The following is a 21,957-nucleotide window of genomic DNA, read 5'->3' as shown; positions in this document are numbered from 1 at the left end:
GGTAATATCTATTACCAGATACTAGTCTTCAACTCAGAAATTCTCTTCCTGTGAGGTTATGATGTAAAAATAAAAGTTTTCATGCCTTAGAATATATACTCAGAAACTCTCCTCCTGTAGAATTGCTTGTAGAAGAAGAAAGTCAGCAAGTTGTTCTTCAACAGAAAAATAACTGAATATATTGTGTTATATCCATCCATTGGATTATATGTAACCATAAGAAGAAATAAGTTAAAGTCATATCCAACAAGCTAAATTTCCATCATTCAGTCATAAAGTTAAGATGCAGCACAATGTTTATGGAATTATGGAAGAATCCAGTTTTGTGGAACAAAAATTGATTTAAAAAACCCCATGTATGAGAGTGTGCGTATATAGATTATTTGCAAATAACTGAATGAGAATGGAGACAGAAGAGGAAGGGTGTTTATAGGCTTCCAGCAGTAATGCTCAAGTTATAAGGAAATAAAAAGAGGGAGGATAAGAAGTAGAATTTCTAAAGAATCACTGAAAAAATAAATATGATTTAGGGAATATAATACACTCTAGATTTTGGTTCACAGTATAAAAACTAAATATTTACATGAAGGTAACACGAATGGGTTAAAATGTTGATCTCCCGGGCACTCTTATTTTAAAATAGGTACTGATTTTTCTGCATAAAGAAAGGGAAAAAAATCACTGGAAAAAGCCAAGAAAACTTTGAAATAACAAAAAGGAAGGGAAAATTGTTACAGTGTGTTGATTCTAATATGCTTGTGCTGGTTGAGCTTCTTCAGATTTTGGGTTATCTCAGCTGACAGGGAATTAAAGACAAGGCAGAGTCAAGAGAAAAAGGAAAACAGCTCTCTGAAGGCTTCATGGAAATCTCAGATAATGCTATTGTTTCTCTGCTCATTTACATCTCTGCTTCTTTTTCTGTTTTAGAGGAAGACAACTGAGGTCTCCCTTTCAGTGGTAATGGGATCATGTCTAGAACATGGATAAAAGCCAGAGTAGAAACAAAATTCTCCATGTTGAGGTAGAAATATACCCCATTGGCACTCCCAGGGATTAGTTGTTGTCATTCAAACTTTTTGGAGCAGTATCTCCTTCTGGATTCTCATTCTGTAAGGTAGCATAGAAATTTTTGGGCTCAGAGGAAGTCCACCGTGAGACTGCCCTCTTGGAAGAATCCAGAGTGCCCACACATAATACCATAGAAGTCAGGCTGTGCTTTGCAGTTAGTTGTAAGGCGTATTCTCTCACCTTGTTAATAGGTCATGTGTTTTCATTTGTTGCCCATATGATTCAGTACAACAATAAGGACAGACATTGGTTCTCAAATCAGCTAGGTCTTGAGCTCTTGAAGAACTCTACAGAAAGGCAGGGGTTGCTGGTTCCTGATGGCCATGTGACTCTAGCATAAGATATTCTCCACATTTAGGGAGAGGAAAGGGAGAGGTGATGGGTGCCTTTCTTCAGCCTAAATTTAGACCTAACTCATATAAATGGATAACTTGAGAGATAAGCTGATAACATGTCTTTATTACAACTGTTGTTCCTCTAAATTATTCTAGTAGAGTCTTCTCATAAGTAAAGCAATAGCACCCAAATTTATCTTCTCTCTGGAATTTACTAAATTCTTTTACATATTTCATGCAGCTATATCTTACAGCTAAATTTAATGCATACCAAGTTTTATACTCTTCATAAATATTTTAATTCAAATAAGTAAATTTCAAAGTGTTACATTTCCCCCAAGACTGAAAATGTAAACATTAATCATTTTTTATTTTATTAGTGTTCTCTAAATATCATAAACAAAATTAAGATTATAAATCTTGGTTTAGGTTGTTATTTCCTAAAATGGCTCTAGTTTATATTTGAGAAACTTTTAAAATTTCCTGAAAAGATTTGGAAAAACAGTTCATTTCATCTGCAAATTGCATCACCAATTATGTATCTCTAATTATTCTGTTTTATCTAACTGATTTTTTTTACGGCCTAACTGCCTAATTTGTCATCGTGGCCTGTCACAACTGATTACTTCAAATATCACTCTTTAGTTTCACCAATTGGAAATGCTTGCTTTGATTCTTATGTCAGCTACCCTCTTTAGGGAGAGATATAAACAAGAGAATCACAAAATGAAAAAATGAATTTTTTCCGCTTTGGCTGGGAGAAATGTACACTTAATTAAGGTTCATAAGTTTTGGGTTCCCTCAGACAGATCAAGTCTAGAAGGGAATTTAACCACTAATAAATTAACTCAGTGTGAAATACTCCAAATTTTGCAAGATTATTCTAAATTTATTCTCATTAACAGGAAAATGAATAAGAAAACCCACCTATGGACAATTTTAATTTCCCTAGAGAGTGAGTTTTTTTTTTTTTTTTTTTTTTTTTTTTTTTTTTTGGAGATGAAGCAATTAAAAAGACACTTTAGTAAAGCAACGAAGGAACTGCTAATTCAGCCTTAACTCTTGTTTTATATTTAAAAGATTCCAGACACTGAATAGGTTTTCTCCTATGTTCTCTCAATTATTTGGAACTTACTTTTGAAAGGAAATATTAAAAGACTGTGGTGAATGCTAAAGTTACAATTATTTTCTGAGTTTCACCCTACAATTTTTTTTTTAACTAAAATCTCAGCTAGAAAATTGGTATGGTTTAGGAAAATTTTAACAAATAAATTGTATGCACTAAGATTAATTATCAGATGTTTGTTTATTAGGAACTATATTTATTAATCAAAGAAACTTTTTCAAAACCCTGAATACTGTTGGATACCATTTGGCATATACTATGAAATACTTCAGTATATGCCAAATGGTTGCATCCATTGGTTCCTTAAGGAGACTAATTGACATCTGTAATTAGCTGTCTTATTCCTGACCAAAAAGGCTAGTTTAGTTTAGAAGCTCTCTTGTCAAGTCTGCCCAGCTCTCAATGACAGGCTTTTGGTTCTATAAGCTTATTTTGTCTGCAGATGACAGTCCTTTTTCTATTTTTTCAACTTTCCCCCCAAAATAACATCTTAATGACAGTGGTGGGTACCTCAGTGACTCAACATACCCCACTGAGTCATTTTGAATCTTTCCTTACAAGTGTGAATAGAGCACCTACCATGTGAATACCATAGAGATGGGCTTTATGTTATGTTATGTTGCCCAGGCTGATCTTAAACTCCTGGCCTCAAGCAATCCTCCCAGCTCAGTCTCCCAAAGTGCTGGGATTACAGGCATGAGCCACTGTGCCCACCCTCAAACTGTTGGTCACTTCCTTGGTCCCTTGACCTCTAAAATAGCGCCCTCTCTTGATTATATTACCCCTCTGAACGTTGTTCCTTAGTCTTCTTTATTAGTCTTCTCCTGACAAGTCATTTAAATGTCAATAATGCCCAAAGGTTCTCTAACTTCTGTTTTTCACTTCATACGCCCTCTGTAAGGGAGCTCATTCAGTCCAATGGTCTCAGTTAACATCTTCACCCCAACTCAGTCATCTATTTGGGGCTTAAAGGCTGCAGCACATTTCCAACTCTGTCAACCTAAATAACTGCTGTAGGTTGAGTTCCCTGAAAAGCAGACTAAAAATTTGCACAAGCCTTATCTGAATTTGCCTTATGTGAAACCCACAATCCAGCCACTCATAAATGCTTGCGGTCCTCATCAGGCTACTCCACATCTCTATGCCTTTGATCATGATGCTCCTTCTGCCTGGAATATTCTTTTATCCCACTGCCTTGCCACTTAACAAATGCCTATTCATTCAAGACTTCAAGTAGGAACCATCATGCAATCTTCTCTGGCTGCTTTTATCCTTCTCAAGTCATCCGATGCTTTATCTTTATTTATGGCCCCACCATGCCCCAAGATATCACTATCTTTATAGCTATAATTCTTAATTATACTTTTTGTACCCAGATCTATCTGTTCTACTGGTCGTATTCCTCTTGAAGGCAGAAATAATGTTTGATTGATTTCTGAAGAGTGTGAAAGAAAGGACATTAATTAATGATGAATGAAAAGATTGCTAAACAGAGGGGAGGATCCAGTTGCTAATGGGTGGGATGAATCTGAAAAACAAACCACAAAACACAAAAGCTTGGTTTTGTGACTTTCTTCAGCAATGCCCAACAGCCTCAAGATAAAAGGGGAAGAGATAATATGATGATGCCTGCTCTTTCAGCACAATTATTAATAACATTTCTTTTTCTCTCAAATGTGCCCTTGTTTAGATGATGAATTATATGTACACTTTAGTTCTTATTAACCTCCATGACAACATGATAATGCTTAGAGTAGCTAAGGTGAACCTATTCTTCTGGACTTGGAGAGAAAAATCAGGCTGTCAAAATTAGAATTAGAATATAGTGGGGAATTCAAAGAACAGCTATTGCAACTTACCATGAAAAGATAATAATGAACATATTTTAATAGTAGTGTATATCACAAAGAGAATTTGAAAAATTTACATTTATACATAATGCCATAGTTTTTCTGCAGTGTGCATTCTTTTTAGGTTTCTACATTTTAAAGCATAAAATAAATTAAAACAAATTTTAAAATTATATGACTAAATAATGTACAGTTAAAGGGGAACCTGTCAACTTGGAGATGCTCTGAAACATAATTGCAGCATTGCATAGGATGAAGAACACAAGATGAAATTAGAGGGCCTAGGGCAGCCCTTTACCAGCTAACATGAAGATAACCACATTAATTATCCTCTCTAAGCCGGTTTCCTCACTGGTAAAAGTGGATAATAATATTCATCTGACCTCTCACAGGGGTTGTGGTGCGGACCAAATGAAATAATGGAAAATTTATTTAAAACTGTACTAATGTAAGCATACTAAGTGTCCTTTTTCAAAAAAAAAAATCCAGGTGAATTATTAGTATTTTTGTTTTAAATTAACTTGAATATTTTATATAATTATAGAGTTAACAAATAAATTTGTCACGATTTAATAGATAAATAAATGAATTGCTCATGACCTACAAACTTATTTCATAAAAGGGGATGTGAGGAAGATTGAGAATAACAGGAAAGCACAGTTACCTTGTTAGAGATCTGTCTTTTCCTTTTACATGAAAAATAGAGTAATTAGTGAATCAAAGGCCTGATGAGAAAATTAGGTAATTTTTGGAGACAGAAATATCCAATTCATTCTTTTGTAAGTGTTTTACCCATTGAAACCCCCAACCTAGTCATCAGAAGGTCAACTGTTTTATGGATTAACTCACTCAACCCATGTCAGAGGTTAGGAACTCTCTGGTGAGAACAGCTGTTGGTCATTTGTCTTTCCACATCAAAGACTCGGGAGATTCTGTAAATTAGGGAGGTACTAAGGAGATGAAATCAGTTCCTAATATAAAGAAAGTTCATACCACAAAAGTAGTTATAGTTTCCCTATAATGAAAACAGGAAGTATAAACAATTAATTGGAGCAGTAAAGCTTCCTAGAAAATCTGTTACCGATGGTGAAGCATATAAGATTATTTGATTTTTTAATTATACCTAGGACATTTTATCCAAAGATTAAAAATATGTCAAAAATGATATTTAAAACACCACATATATATTTACATTGGAAAATTCTTCATTTTTTCACATAAAATACAAATTTTTCAGAAAGCAAACTCAACTTTATTAAAAAGTGACAACTATTTTTGCACACAGTTTGCAGTAAGTTGCAGCCAAGAATAATAGGAAAAGAATATAGACTTTTTAAAAATGATTATACTTTTGTAAGAAAGAAAATATATTTTAAATTTCACCTAAGGCCTGGGAGCTCTTCTAGGCATATTATATGAATTATGACATTTAATTATCATTTAGTAATTTATAAGGAGGTTGGATAATTCCCACTTTCACTTTTTATTAAGGGCAGATACAGCTAGGTTAAGTTAGAAGTGAGGGTAGGCAGAATTCTCAAGATTCTCATCACTTTTCCCCCATTCCATTCCTCTGGTTATTTAATTAGACATTTATCTAGGTAGCGTTGGTGGGGAGGGGGTTTGCAGTTGTAATTAAAATCCCAAGTCAGTTGACCTTAAAACATGGAGATTATCCAAATGGGCCCGATCTAATCACACTAGCGCTTTGAAAGGCAGATGCAGGAATCAAGAGAGAGTCAAAGTGTGAGAAGCTTCCTTTTGCTACTTTGAAAAGGGAGGGACTACAGGAGTGTGGGCAGCGTCTAGAAGCAGAGTGTGGACCCTAGCAGATAGCCAGAGAGTAAATGGGAGTCTTGGTCTTACAATCATAAGAAAGTGAATTCTTGGCTGATATCTGAATTTTGGGCTTGGGAGAACCTAAGCAGAGGACCCAGTTAAACCATAACAGACTTCTAAACTACAGACTTGTGAGATAACAAATGAGTGTTCTGTTAAGTTGCTAAATTTGGGGTATTCTGTTATGTCAGCAACAGAAAACTCATATAGAAGCTCAAAGTTATGGAGTAAGTAGCAGTGGATCCAAGAAATATCCCACTCAGCATAGAGTATTGTGATGAAAATAGACGAGAGCAAGACAAGCAGGTTGATTTGAAGACATTTTGTTCATTAATTTTATCTCCATTCATTCATCTCCCAAATATTTATGACTACCTTTTATATGGCAAGCCTATTGCTGTAAAGGCTAGAGAGAAAAAATCCAGCCCCTTTCTTCAAAAAGTTCACAATTTAAGGGCTAGGGGCAGACAAGCAAATGAATCAGTACAGTACATCTCTTAAATACTATAAAGAGATAGGCTGAGCATAGTGTGGTGGTTCACGCCTGTAATCCTAGCACCTTGAGAAGCTGAGGTGGGAGGATCACTTAAGGCCAGGAGTTTAAGACCAGGCTGGGCAACAGAATGAGACACCTGTCTCTACTAAAAAAACCCTACAACAATTAGCAGGGTATGGTAGTGTGTATCTGGGGAGTCTCACTCTCCTCCCCCAAGACCAGCCTGGGCAACGGAGTAAGATCTCCAACTCTACAACAACAACAACAAATTAGTGACGTGGAGTGCACACCTCAGCTATTCTGGAGGCTGAGGCAGGAGGATCGCTTGAGCCCAGGAGTTCAAGGTTACAGTGAGCATACAGATCCCACCCCTGTACTCAAATCTGGGCAACAGAGCAAGACCTTGTCTCAAAACAAAAACAAAAACAAGATAGGGTAGAGATCATAGTAGCACAGATGCTTTTAGTCTGATTTCTTACCATTCGTCTGCAGTAGGCAGAAAATGACCTCCAAAGATGTTTTTGTTCTACCCCCAGAACCTGTGAATAGATTATTTCACATGAAAAAAGAAAATTAAGGATGCAGATGGAATTAATGTCATTAATCAACTGACTTTCAGATAGGGAGATTTTACTGGATTATCCAGATAGGTCCAATGTAATCACAAGAATCCTTAAAAGTAGAAGAGGGAGGCAAATGAGAAAATCAGTATGATGTGATGTGAGAAAAACTGGACAGGCCAGTAATGGCTTTGAAGATGGAGGAAGTGGCCATAAGCCAATGCATGTGGGGTGCTTCTAGAAACAGGAAAAGACAAGAAAATGTGCTCTTATAATTTAAAAATGGGAAAATATTTGAAGAGACACTTCACCAGAGAAAAGACACCAATGGCCAATAAGGACATGAAAATATCATGTCCTTTTAACATCGTTTGTTATTAGGGAAATGCAAAATAAAACCACAATGAGATAAAACTATATACATAGAATGGCTAAAATGAAAAGATTAGTAATGTGAAATGTAGATGAGGATGTGGAGCAACTGTGATTCTCTTATGTTGCTGATGGGAACACAAAATGGTATAAACACTCTAGACACGGTTTGGAAATTTCTCACAAGTTAAAGACACACTTACCACAGGCCCAACAATCCACCTCTTAGTATTTATTCAAGAGATATAAATATACATGTCCAAACTGAGATCCAGATGTGAATGTTTACAGCGATTTTATTCATAATCAACCAAACTGGAAACAATCCATCAACTGGTAAATGGATAACAAGCTGTGGGTACACACAGAGTGGAATATCACTCACAAATAAAAAGAAATAAACTATGAGCATGCACAACAATATGAATGAGTCTTACAGACACTCTGCTAAGTGAAAGAACCTAAATACAAATGACCACCTATTGTATGAGTCCATAAGGCATCCTAGGAAGGGCAAACTGTAGGGATGGAGTGTAGACCAGTGGTTTACAGGGGCTGGGGCTAGGAGCTTGAGGGAACTTTGGGGGAGGATAAAAATATTACATATCTTGTTTGTGGTGGTGGTTACATAACTATATATATTTATACATATTCATTCATCTATATACTTAAAGGAAGAAATTTTTTGTATGTAAATTACACTTTAGTAAACTTGATTTAAACTCCTTCCTCCCCATGTGGGCTGGGCATTGTGGCTCATACCTGTAATCCAAGCTCTTTGGGAGGCTGAGGCAGGTGGATCACCTGAGGTCAGGAGTTTGAAACCATCCTGGCCAACGTGGTGAAACCCCATCTCTACTAAAAATACAAAAATCAGCTGGGCATGACGGCACAAGCTTGTAATCCCAGCTATTCAGGAGGCTGAGGCAGGAGAATCTTTTGAACCTGGGAGGCGGAGGTTGCAGTGTGCTGAGATTGCACCATTGCACTCCAGCTTGGGTGACAAGAGTGAAACTCCATCTCAAACAAAACAAGCAAAGAAAAAAAAAAAAAGAAAGAAAGAAAGAAAAGAAAAGAAAACAGAGAAAACAGAGCACATGGTTTAAACAAAGAACTGAACAACTTTCCATACGTAATCCCTCTCAAGAAACTACAGCTTCTTAAATACATTAAGGGCAGAAAACTCATACACATTCAAAGCTTTACAATTACTGCTCATGCATTAAAATTCAGCTGTAGTGAACATTTTCTTGTCTGGTCTGTGGAATAAATGTAAAAGTTAAGAAAGAATATTTTAATTAAATATAAGAACCCAGAGATGAAATAAGACAACCTGAAAGAAAAGCAGGAAATGTTCTCACATCATCCTCTTGGGAAAAAAGCACTCGGATAAACAGTTTGATGCACAGTGAATACTATATTGAGAATTACACAATAGTGTGCTGAAATGAGTATAATTTATCTCACTCAACATTCAGGAATAGACTTTTAAAGGACTTTTTTACCAGAAAGAGAAACATTTTCAAGCCTCTAAAGTGCTCTAAGCTCCTCAGAGAAAAATGCTAAGTACAGGGTATTATTATTATTTCATGAGCTTTGGGCTTACTTTGACAGTCATTATAGTTGTTCCATTTATAATATGCTGGGATGGCTTCCATGAAGTGCATCTTTTGTATGTGCATTTGTAATTTATTAAAAGCACACACTCATTTTGGGAAATGCCCTCTCAGAGATATGGGCATTGAAGTTGTGAGAAGGCAGCTACTTTGCCTAAATTACTCAGTGCCATCTGAGAGCATAGAGAGGACTAGTCCCAACCAGAGCTCTTGGCATAATGTCTTCTGTTTCAAAATAGGGTCTCAGCAGCTCTCTATGAATTATTTACATGAGAGATATTTTTGAGAATTTCACTTTGCGGACAGCTCTTTTGAAGATATAATTTGGCAAGGAACTATCCTCGTTGTCTCTGATTCTATAAAGAGGCCTGAAGACTGTAATAGGAAAACCATTAGATTTGAAAAATGTAATTTTATTTTACTTACAAATTTTATAATCTATAGGAAAAAAAAGCCCAATCCAATTCTTCGTTAATATCCTTCAATTGCAGCATATTTCATTTGTAAATGCAGTATGCTTCCCACCTTTTTAATAAGCATTTCTGCTGCTGCTTCTCTTGGGGGTTCGTGATCGCTATCAATAGCCATAAACTGTGAATATGTGACAGGATGCTTCATCTCATTAAGATACCATGCAGCCAGGATTCCTTCGTCTTCCTTCTTATATCTGATTTGTGCTCCTCAAATATGACCTTTAAGGCCTTCGTTGCTTTGCAAACACATTGCATGTCCCAAGGGCACATAATTAAGTATGTCACATGCTTCCTATTACATATTAGTGCTTGCCTTTCAACATGCATTTCCTCTGTTCCACTGTGGGAAAATTCTCTTTTTCATAAGGCATTCTTGAATGAGTTCTTGGCACTTTGCACAGAAAAAATGTCCTTGATATATTGTGGGAATACTTAAGGTCATGTGGGATTTCATCAGTCATGAGAATAATTGGTCTCACATTTTTTAAAGAGCACAGTCCACTTATATTAATTGTAGTATTGCCTTAAGCTTGTATTTCTAGAGTATGAAAGAACTCTCAAGATAAGAGTTTCAGTTGTACCCTTTGCCAGTTAAAGTATGTCAATAATTTTTGAATGATGCTCTCTATAAAATGGCAGAATAAAAAATAAAACCATTGCAAATGTATTTTGATAATCTTTGACATTAATAAATGGGCTTGAATAATTGCATATGGACTTGGTAAAGTTTCTATTAATTCCTTTTAAAAATGGTATTTCCTATGCATGCTGTAGGATTTGGCAATTAAATAAATAAATACGCATGCTGTAATTGTTTATAATTTTGCTTTCATAACTTTAATTACTGAATTTTGAGCAACAAGATACAATTTCATTTTGCTATGATTATTGTAAAAGATTTAAAAATATTTATAAATAGATTTTTTTTCAAATTTATTTATTGAAATTAACAGAGAAACTTGTATGCATTTGGTATAAGTAGATTTTGAAGAAAATCAGGATTAGTGGCTCTGTTCCTCCACTTCATCATATTATCCTCTGTAAACTCAGTAAATTTTCTCCACTCAAGTAATCAACTGGATTAATCCAAGATTAAGCATTTGTGTCCTAATTAACAGGCCTATTTAATTAAATTGTATTTCATGACTGCTGACTTCTTCCTCCTAGAGAGACTAATAAAGAGATAGCAACAAAATCCAATAGAGTTTCACATGATGATTGTGTTAAGAAATCAATAGGAAATGAGATGGTAACATCAAAGACCCAGAACCCTATAGAACAGTGCTTCCCAGATTTGATGAACTTAAAAATCACCCGGAGATCCTGTTAAAACTGGAATTTCAATTCAGTCATTCTGCAGTGGGCCTGAGATTGATTCTTCGTTTCTAACGAGCCCTCGGGTAAAGCTGAAGCTGTTTGGAGAGAGGAACCATGTTTCATATAGCAAGTTCACAGACCATTGTTGTATCACAGTTTACTGTTTGTAACAGTGCTATTGGCCAGTGCACAGTTCTGCGGCACCACTCAAGGATGAGTTGCATCTTTTTGTTGTAAAGGAAGAAATACCTGTAGCAATGCACTGGGTTTCAAAATGTAACTTCTGGATTCAAATACACTGGTTTGGCTTCTCTCATCTTTGTCCCTTGCTGCTACTTTCACACCAATCTAATAGAACTGTCGTGAACTACAGCTATTCACTTTAGGCAGGATGGCTGGTATTGATTTTATTCTGAAATAGACCATTGGGTGATAGTGACAAGTGGAAAGTATGGGCCTAAACATACTATGGACATAGTCACAAAGAGTGACTTACTTGGGGGAACACGGGTGTGGAGGTGGTGCCAGACTTTGCTCATATCTGTGTGTGTGCTGGTGTGTGCTTATGTGTGGCTTCCATCCTTAGGTGAAATTGCACTGCAATGGACTTTTCACTTTTATTTTTTCTCTAGACCATGGAATGAAGCTGTCATTTGCAATATTCTTGAATATGAGGACCTGCTTTTTTTTTTTTTTTTTTTTTTTGGAGACCCGGTTTCACTCTGTCGCCCAGGCTGGAGTGCAGTGGCACGATCTCAGCTCACTGCAGCCTCGGCCTCCCAGGCTCAAATGATTCTCCCTCCTCAGCCTCCTGAGTATTGAGAACTAAGGTGTGACCTTAGATTGTCTATTTGTGCTTTATTAGATTTTTTGATGTATTCATTTAATGTAATGAACTTTCCTCTTAACATCACTTTTGCTGTATCCCAGAGGTTTTGAAAAGTTATGTTACTACTATCATTCAGTTCAAAGAATTTTTAAATTTTTGTCTTGATTTCATTGTTGACCTGAAGATATTTCAAGAGCAGATTATTTAATTTCCATGTATTTGTATACTTTGAAGATTCCTTTTGGAGTTAATTTTCAGTTTTAATCCACTGTGGTCAGAGAGGGTACTTAATATATTTTGATTTTCTTAAACTTATTGAGACTTGTTTTGTGGTCTGTCATATGGTCTGTCTTGAAGAATGTTTCATGTGCTGATGAAAAATATGTATACTCTGCAGTTATTGAGCAGAATATTCTGTAATTATCTGTTAAGTCCATTTGTTATAGGATATAATTTAACTTTATTGTTTCTTTGTTGACTTTCTGTCTTTATGATCTGTCTAGTGCTGTCTGTGGACAATTGAAGTCCCCATTATTGTGTTGACATCTATGTCATATCTTAGGTCCAGTAGTAATTCTTTTAATAAATTTGGGAGCTCCAGTTTTAGGTGCATATATATTTAAGATTGTGATATTTTCCTGTTAGACTGGTCCTTTTATTATTATGTAATGTCCCTCTTTGTCATTTTAAACTGCTGTTGCTTTAAAGTCTATTTTGTTTGATATAAGAGTAGCTACTCTTGCTGGCTTTTGGTATCCATTTGCATGGAATATCTTTTTCCACCTCTTTACCTTAAGTTTATGTGAGCCCTTTTGTGTTACTTGAGTCTCTTAAAGATAGCAGATACTTGGTTTGTGGATTTTAATCCATTCTGTATCTTTTAAGTGGAGGATTTAGGCCATTTATATTTAATGTTAGTATTGAGATGTGAGATGCTATTCTATTTATCATGCTAGTTGTTATGCTGAATAACTTTCTTCACTGTGTTATTGTTTTATAGACCCTGTGAGATTTATGCTTTAAGAAGATTCTAGGCCAGGTACAGTATCTCATGCCTGTAATTCCAGCACTCTGGGAGACCAAGGCAGGCAGATCAATTGAGGTCAGGAGTTTGAGACCAGCTTGGTGAACATGGTGAAACCCTGTCTCTACTAGAAACACAAAAAATCAGCTGGGTGTTATGGCAAGCTCCTATAGTTCCAGCTACTCAGGAGGCTGAGGCATGAGAATTGCTTGATCCCAGGAGGTAGAGGTTGCAGTGAGCTGAGATCACACCACTGCACTCCAGCCGGGGTGATAGAGCAAGACTCTCAAAAAAAAAAAAAAAAAAAAAAAAAAAAAAAAAAAAACTAAAAAAACCCAAAAACCAAAAAACAAAACCAAGCTATTTTGGTGTGTTTCAAGGTTTGTTTGTTTGTTTGTTTGTTTGTTTTCCTCAAGATTTAGAATTCTTTTTTAGCATGGCTTGATAGTGGTGAATTCTCTCAACATTTGTTTGTCTGAAAAAGACTTTTTTTCTCCTTCATTTATGAAGCTTAGTTTTGCTGGATGCCAAATTCTTGGCTAATGATTATCTTGTTTGAGTAGGCAAAGATAGGACCCCAATCCCTTCTGGCTTATGTGGTTTCTACTAAGAAGTCTGCTGCTAATCTGATAGGTTTTCCTTTATAGATTGTCTGAATGCTTTTGCCTCATAGCTTTTCATATTCTTTCATTTGACTTGACTTTAGTTAACCTGATGACTCTGGCTAGGTGACGGTCTTTTTGTGATGAATTTCCCAGGTGTTCTTTGAGCTTCTTTTATTTGGATGTCTAGGTCTCTAACAAGGCCAGGAAGTTTTCCTCAATTATATCCTCAAATCAGTTTTTCAAATTTTTAGATTTCTCTTTTTCCTCAGGAACACCAAATATTTTTAGGTTTAGTCATTTAATGTAACCCCAAGTTTCTTGGAAGCTTTGTTCATTTTTAAAAAATTCTTTATTTTCTTTCTTTGTTGGATGAGGTTAGTTTGAAAGCCTTGTCTTCAAGCTCTGAAGTTCTTTCTTCCATTTGTTTTAGACTATTGCTGAAACTTTTCAGTGCATTTCATATATCTCTAAATGTGTTTTTCATTTCCAGAAGTTGTGATTATTTTTTCCTTGTGATATTTCATTCTCTGGAGAATTTTTCATCCATATACTGTATTGTTTTAAAATATCTTTAAGTTGTTTTTCACTTTTCTCTGGTATCTTCTTGAGTAGTTTAATAATCAACCTCTGAATTCTTTATCTGGCAACTCAGAGATTTCTTTTTGGTTTGGATTCATTGCTTGGGAGCTGGTGTGATCTTTTGGGGGATGTTATAGAACCTTGTTTTGTCACATTACCAGAATTACTTTTCTGGTTTCTTCTCTTTTGGGTAGACTATTTCAGTGGAAAGATCTGGAATTCAAGGGCTGCTGTTCAGATTTCTACGTCCCATGGGTTGATCCTTTGATGTGTTGCTCTCCCACTTCCCCTAGGAATGGGGCTTCCTGAGAGCCGGGCTGCAGTGATTATTATTGCTCTTCTGGGTGTAGCCACCTAACAGGGTTACCAGGCTCTGGGCTAGTGCTGGACAATGTCTGCAAAGAGTCTTGTAATGTGATCTGCCTTCAGGTCTACCAGCCCTGGATACCAGCACTTGCTCTGGAGGAGGTGGCAGGGAAGTGAAGTAAACTCTGTGTGAGTCTTTGGTTGTAGATATGTTTAGTGTGCTGGATCTCCTAAATGCTGATTATGCCAGCAGCGAAGTTGTCATGTGGACAGACTCAGGACCTCTGGTGAGCCAGGATGCTGCAGGCAGTAGAATTAGCTGTTGTTTTCTCCTTTCTGGGAGCAGGGTTATTCTGTCATTAGTTGATATAATGCCCTGATTTGGTTGGCCTCCAGCCTGGAGGTAGCACTTTCAAGCACCAGCTGTGGTAGTAGAAGGGGAATGTAAGCTTGCCCTAAGTTGGGCAGGGTAAATATTCAGGTTTCTTAGGCAATGGGCAGGGTCATAATGCTCCTAAGAGTTTATGTATTTTGTGTTTGGCTACCAGGTGGATAGGGAAATATCATCAGTTAGGGGCAGGAGTAGGTGGGTCTGAGCTTAGACTGTCTTTGTGCAGGGCTTGCTGCAACCATTGTGGAGGATGGGAAGGTGGTTTTCAGGCCAATAGGTTTATGCTCCAGAAGGGTTTATGGCTGTCTCTGCTGGGCCATATAGTTCACAAGGGAAGTGGGGGAAAGCTGATAGCAATAGACCTCACCCAGCTCCCACACAGCTGATGAAGCCGGTCTCACTTCCTAAGTGTCCCACTAACAGCAAGAAGTTTAGATCCAGACAGCCTGCACATGGGACTCAGACCTTGCTCCAGGCTATATGCTTCCTTGCTGAGGAAGCAAGCATGGCTTTTGGGCCTTGCCCCTCCTTGTCTGCCCATGATGTCAGTGGGAGCTCCTGTGCTTGTATCTGTAGCAGTTCTTGTTCATACCCTGCTCAAGAAAATCTGTGCCCATTTGAAAATTGTTACAAAGCTCAGTTGGGAGCTTCTTTTGCCCTGTGACTCCTCCACAATTCTGTTGGCCTTCTCCAAGGGCCCCTGTGAGATATAGTCAGGGATGGCTTCTCTGGGCTTGACTGCCTACAAGGCTCTTTCTGCTGCTGCTTCTTTTATGTTTCATGTGGCTCCCTAAATCCTCTTTAGCTCTAGATAAGGTTAACTCTTCCACCTGCGATCTGGATTTTCAGGTTCCCCAGTAAGGATGTGTGTTCAGAGGCAGATTTTCCCTTCTCACACTTTGGGAACTCATAGTTTTTGCCTGTCTCATGGAATTTGCTGCGGCATACCACTTCTTTCAAAGGATCTGTGAAGTTGTTTGCATTTTCTGGTACATTCCTATGGTGGTTCTTTGAGCAAAAGTTCACGGTGTGAGTCTCTACATGCTGTTCTGTCCATACGAGTGGGAGGTGCACATTAGCCTTATCTCCTATGTACCGTCTTCCTTTCTTGCCTTGAGCCACTTAAGATCATCTGGCTGATGAATCTCCTCCTTCAACACACAACATGTATAGGTACTTCTGTTTTTGTCTTCCAGGATGACTGACTCCCTGTGAAGAGTAGAGAGCCAGGAAAAACTGAAGATAACGGACTTAAACAGAATCCAGAAATGAAAGGCTCCAGAAAATTAATATTTTAAAAATAAGAAATAAGGAATGGTTGTTTTTTCCTTAACATAATAAATGATGAGGAACTGACAAAAGAATTAGAAGATTCTGGCCAGGCACGGTGGCTCACACCTGTAATCCCAGCACTTTGGGAGGCTGAGGCAGTCAGATCATGAGGTCAAGAGATCGAGACCATCCTGGCCAACATGGTGAAACCCCGTCTCTACTAAAAATACAAAAATTAGCTGGGCATGCTGGTGCGCACCTGTAGTCCCAGCTACTCGGGAGGCTGAGGCAGGAGAATTGCTTGAACCTGGGAGGCAGAGGTTGCAGTGAGCCGAGATCCTGCTGCTGCATTCCAGCCTGGCACCTGACAATGGAGCAAGACTCTGTCTCAAAAAAAAAAAAAAAAAAAAAAAAAAAGGAATTAGAAGATTCTATTTCAAAGATTCTTGTGAATGCCTCAAGACAGTTTTCTGCTTCTATTTATTTTCTTTGGCTGGGTGATGTTTTCCTATAAATATTAAAACAAAGGCAACAGTAATATGTAACATCTTGGCAAGTCCATGAAGATTCTGCCACCAACAGATTTACATGTTTTCTGATTTTTTATTTTGAGACGGTCTCACTCTATCACTCCAGCTAGAGTGCAGTGGCATGATCATGGTTCACTGCAGCCTTGACCTCCTGGGCGCAGCCTCCCAAGTAGCTGTGACTACCGGTACACACTACTACACTGGACTAATATTTTTATTGTTATTTTTTGTAGAGTCAGGGGCTGACAGTGTTGCCTAGGGTAGTCACAAATTCCTGGGCTCAAGCAAGTCTCCTGCCTCGGCTTCCCAAAGTGCTGGGATTACAGGTGTGAGCAACTGTGCCTGGCAGATTTCCATGTCTTAACATAACAAATCAGTGTCCAATCTGTGATGTGTTCTCTATGACTCATTTCCTTTTCTTCCTAGGCACTCAACTGTTGACTTTTTCCACCCTCCATTCTGTTCACTGTGGTCATGTGACTGAGTTAGCTCATGGAATGTGGGAAGAAATGTGTTCCTTTTCTAAGACTGTCTCATAAAAAACTTGCTCACAAGTCTACACGTGCCCTTTTTCCTCTTGTGACTGGAGAGGACAAGAAGATCAGGAGAAGGGAGGAACCACAATGGAAGAAGCCTCAGTCCATGTGGCAGAAAGCCTCCAAAAGGAAACTCAACATTGGACTGCAATGTTAGAGAAAACTGAATACACATTTTGGATTTGTTTGTAATGCAGTAAGCCTACTTTATGCAGCACAGGTGGAAAGTAGGAAAGCAATCTAGTTTTGATGCCTACCCTTCATTGGGGAGCAGGACCAAGTTTTCATATTTGAATATTGGATGCCTTGTTTTATTAGGAGGTTTATAAACCTTTGCTGAAGATAAGTGAATTTGGTGCTGCTATCCAGGTCCTACTCCTCATCCTGAGTCAGCCCAAAGGATGACAAGCTAAGAACCTGTCTCCTGCTCAGAACTTTATCCCAAAAGAAATAGAACTGTTTCATATTTTTAAAAATTGTCATGCATTTGTCTATACCTATTGTTAAGGAACGTTGCAGATTAGGGGTCTGAATGAATTTGGTGTTAATATTTTGCTTGAGTGACATTTTCTGTTGCAATCTAAAAGACATTTTTATTTAGCAGCAAGAAAAGGCTGTCATCACTGTCTCAGTCCATTTTGTGTTGCTATAACAGAATACCTGAGACTAGGTGATTTACAAAGAACAGAGATTGATTTATGTCATTTCTGGAAGCTGGAAGTCTAACATGAAGGTGCCAGCAGGTTTGTTGTCTAGTAAGTGCCTAGTCTCTGCTTCCAAGATGGTGCCTTAAATGCTGCATCCTCTCGAGGGAAGAAACATTGTTCTCTTTGTGGCAGAAGAGCCAAAGGAGACCAAAAGTGGGTAGGGATTCACCCTTTCCTAAGGCACTACTCCCATCCATGAGGGTAAAGCCCTTATGGCCTAATCACCTCTTTAAAATCCTGTCTCTTAATACTATTACACTGACAATTACATTTCAATATGAGTTTTGGAGGGGGCAAACATTCAAACCACAGCAATCACTTATTCCACTTATTTTGGAATGGCATCTGTTTAATGGCTAGGAAGCAGGAGAAAAGGATTCTCTCTATGCTAAAACATACATTGGGCTTAGTTTTTTTCTCCAAGAAATTTGCACTTTCTGAGAATAGAGGGGAAATTATCTTCTACGATGGCTTCAAGAATCTTCTCTTCATACTAAAGAGGTCCTGATAATATGTGGAATCCTCTTTCTTGAGAGCTCACACTCTGGACTAGGTAGGCTACCTACAGAAGGACTTTTCATTTGAAGACTTTTTTTTTTTTTTTTTTTTTTTGCTACATCAAAATGTTGATGTGATCAGTTATCAAACAATGCTTAAATTCTTAATTCATTGCATAAGGTATCTGAGTAGACAGTGCATTGATACTCAAATAGTGATAGTTCCTGCTTTTTGTAAACCTGTTCTGCAGACAGACAAATACTACTAACATAGACTTTTTTAAAAAACAATAAAACCACACAGGTGTCAAATTTAGAGTAGATAGCAGCACTCGCAAAGAAAAAAGTCTTTTGTGTGGGAGGATGAAACCATGCTGAGAGAGTATCCCAAAGAACAGAGGCAAGACATATTTTTTAGCCCTGCTACTTCTCTTTAAGAATTCTTCACCCAGAGGCTTTTTTGGCTCTGTGAAGGCTGCATCATGGTCACTATAGGTGTTCATGGGTTACTGACATGGTTGCCTTTATGGAACAGTGTAAATGGCAGCTCCATCCTTCAGGATCAGCCCCCAAACCTCAGAGTCATCCTCATGTTCTGTCATCCTCTCACATTTGTACTCAATCTGTCAAGAAATCTTGTTGTATATACCTTTAAAACATTTCTCTTACCTACACTATCTCCCACCTTGACTGCTGCAAGCCTAGGCTAAACATCTCAGGTCTTGCTTTGAGGATTGCAGTAGCTTCCTAACTGATCTCCCTGCTTCAAGCACTTGCCCTTCTACATTCTTTTTTCCCTGTGGAAGCCATAGTAATCCTCTCAAATTATGTCACTCCTCGGTTAAATTCTACAGTGACTTCCCAAGTTAGTCTGCTGTGATCTGCAGCAGTACATGATGGGCCCCTGGACCGCTGCGACTCCATCTTCTGGCATTCTCCTCATTGTCCACTTCATTCCAGCCATACTGGCTGTCTTTCCTGCTTCTCTGTAAACATATACAGCATGCCCTTTCTCAGGGTTTTGCACCTGCTGCCTTAATGCTCTCCCCGCTGTGTATTCCTTAGGAAATGACAACTGCTATAGTGAGTAGGTCCAGAATTCTAGGATGCCTCAAATACAGTGGACATCTTTCTCATGAATAGTGTTGGGTGGGTGGACAGCTCCAAGGGGAGTCCTTCCCCATGTTGTCGTACAGCCACCCAGGCTAAAGGAAATTGTGTCATCTTCAGCATGAGGTTTCTGTGGTTACTCAGTTTCTGTGGTTACTCAGGTTAAAGGGAGTGTCCCCCTTTACAACAAGGCGCGGAAAGAGTACAGAGGGGAAGCTTTTTGTTGGACAGGCTGAAAGTGTCATCAGCTTCCAGCATGAGTTGGAATGCAATGAATTAGGAATTTAAGCATTGTTTGATAACTGATCACATCACCATTTTGACGTACCAAAAAAAAAAAAAAGTCTTCAAATAAAAAGTCCTGTAGCCATTATCTCCACTCATGTTAAACCAACTAGAACTCAGTCTCAAGGCCAAACTTCCCAGGAAGGGAGCTGGGACGTGTAGCTCAGTGTGACCAGGAAAGTAGAAAGATTCTAGAGAGCAGCTAGCCCCCTCTGCATTGTAGTAACCACATGGATTTGTCCATCACTTTCTTTAGGTTGGTTCTTAAATATCACCTGAGTGAGAGCTTCCAGTTACTATGCAACCACAGCGCCCCATGCCTGTACTCACTGTTCCTTTCCCCTATTTAATTTTTTCCATAGCCCTTATTGCTACTACATATTTGTTCTTTATTTTAAAAAATTGTTTCTCTCCTGTAGCAGGTTGAAATGTGGCTGCCTAAAAGATATGTCCATGTCCTAATCCCAGAGCCTGAGGTTGTAATTTTATTCAGAAAAAAATATTTTTTGCCGAGGTAATTAAGTTAAGGATCTTGAGATGAGATCATCTTGTATTACCAAGGTGGACCCTATATCCAGAACAAGTCCTTATAGGAGACTGGAGGGAAGAAGACACAGTGGGAAAGGCCACATGCAGGAGGCGGAGCTTAGAGTCCTGCAGCCACAGCCAAGGAACTCCTGCAGCCATCAGGAGCTGGAGGAAGGAAGGAAGGACTCTGCCCTTTAGAGGGATTGCAGCCCTACAAGCTACACCTTCATTTTGAACTTCTGGCCTCCAGAATTGTGAGAGAATAAATTTCTATTGTTGTAAACCACCCAGGGTGTAGTAATTTGTTACATCAGCTCTACAAAACTAATACACCTCCCCTACTATAATTTAAGCTTCTGGAGGGTAGAGATTTTGTTTCATTTATTATTGTAGTTTCAGTGCAGATAACACTGCCTGGCATGTAAATACTTGTTGAATGACTGAGTGAGTGGAAATAGGAAAATGAATCTCCAGCCTACTCTGAAGATGTAATTTTTAAAAATAGTTTTTATAGCCATTATGGAATTGCCTGCCCCAGAGGACCATTCTTTTTCTGGTTTATCCTCCTTCTGAGACAGTGCGTGTGGTGCTTAAGAGCTGAGACTCTGAACTTAGACAGACTTGGAGTAAAACTCCAGCTATGGAATCACTGACAAGTGTGGTATTGGACAAGTTAATTAATACTCCTAAGCCTCAATTTCTATATTTGTTAAAATAGGCCATTTGCATAATATTGGTGGGAAGATTAAACGAGATAGTAGATATACAGTCCACTCATTGTTTACTGCTTGACCATGTAAATTCATAGTAAATTACTATAATGATAATGATAATTACTTAGAATTTATAGGGAATGCCTAATTTTACCCACTCAATTATTCTTTCATTTTGAATTCCTTTAAAATAACATTCATTGATTTTAACATTTCTTTACTAAGAATTTCGATGAAGTAAGCCCTTTCTATCCACAAAATACCCTACTGTAGTATTTTAGGATTGCAGAATTACTTCTACGTAGCCCATATGAGCCATGACAATGTCGTACTAAATATGGGCACACTGTTGGGAATTCCAAGTTGTAAAATGAAATCAGCTCAACCTGAGCAGCCTGCCTTGCCCTCTGTCTCTTGCTTGTCTGCCTTTGGGTTTGTTGTGCTCAACATGATCTGTCACAATTTTTGCTATCTCATGAAAATAAATGATGTTTTTGCTGTTTATGTTGTGATTTCATGCTTAAATATCACATATTGATATTGTATGCCACTCAGAGAGACAACTTTTCCAAAACATAATCACTAATTTGCATATATTAGCATAGAATTGGCACAACAAACAAAAATTCATAAGCCACCACATCACTACAGCAAATACATAGATATATAAATAAACCTGAAAGAAGATCTTTACAAATATGAAGAGGTGGCTGGATAAAACTTTGAAGTGTTGCTAAACAGGGAGTGAGGAAGGTAGTGTCTTTAGAAGGCAAGATGGTCTTGCCTTCCAAATGGTCTTGATCACTTTCATTATTTTGTTCCCTGAACATAAAAATATTTATTAGATTTTCGTTAATTCACTCTCAGCATCACTCAGTCTCTTTAATTCTCTTCTAAGGTCCTACATTTCTCAAGGACAAGGTTATATAATCCTTGGGTTTGGAGACAGAATATTTGGCACTTAATCTGAAGGCCTGGCTCTGGCCAAGGAAA

At 37.9% G+C, this 21,957-nt stretch overlaps 1 long non-coding RNA gene across 1 annotated transcript in view; it reads left to right on the top strand.

Moving 5' to 3' along the window:
* The window catches only part of LOC141581460 (uncharacterized), a 66,895-nt gene extending 45,449 nt beyond the window's left edge, over window positions 1-21,446 (top strand). The window contains exon 4 of the long non-coding RNA XR_012514104.1: window positions 15,983-21,446. This is a non-coding gene — a long non-coding RNA (uncharacterized LOC141581460). The remainder of the gene's footprint in view (window positions 1-15,982) is intronic.
* Window positions 21,447-21,957: the final 511 nt, after the last annotated feature.

The sequence above is a fragment of the Saimiri boliviensis genome, chromosome 15 (assembly GCF_048565385.1).
Source record: "Saimiri boliviensis isolate mSaiBol1 chromosome 15, mSaiBol1.pri, whole genome shotgun sequence".
In the NCBI taxonomy this organism is placed as follows: domain Eukaryota; kingdom Metazoa; phylum Chordata; class Mammalia; order Primates; family Cebidae; genus Saimiri; species Saimiri boliviensis.
Note: the sequence above shows the minus strand (reverse complement) of the source record. Positions and strands in the feature narration are given on the sequence as shown.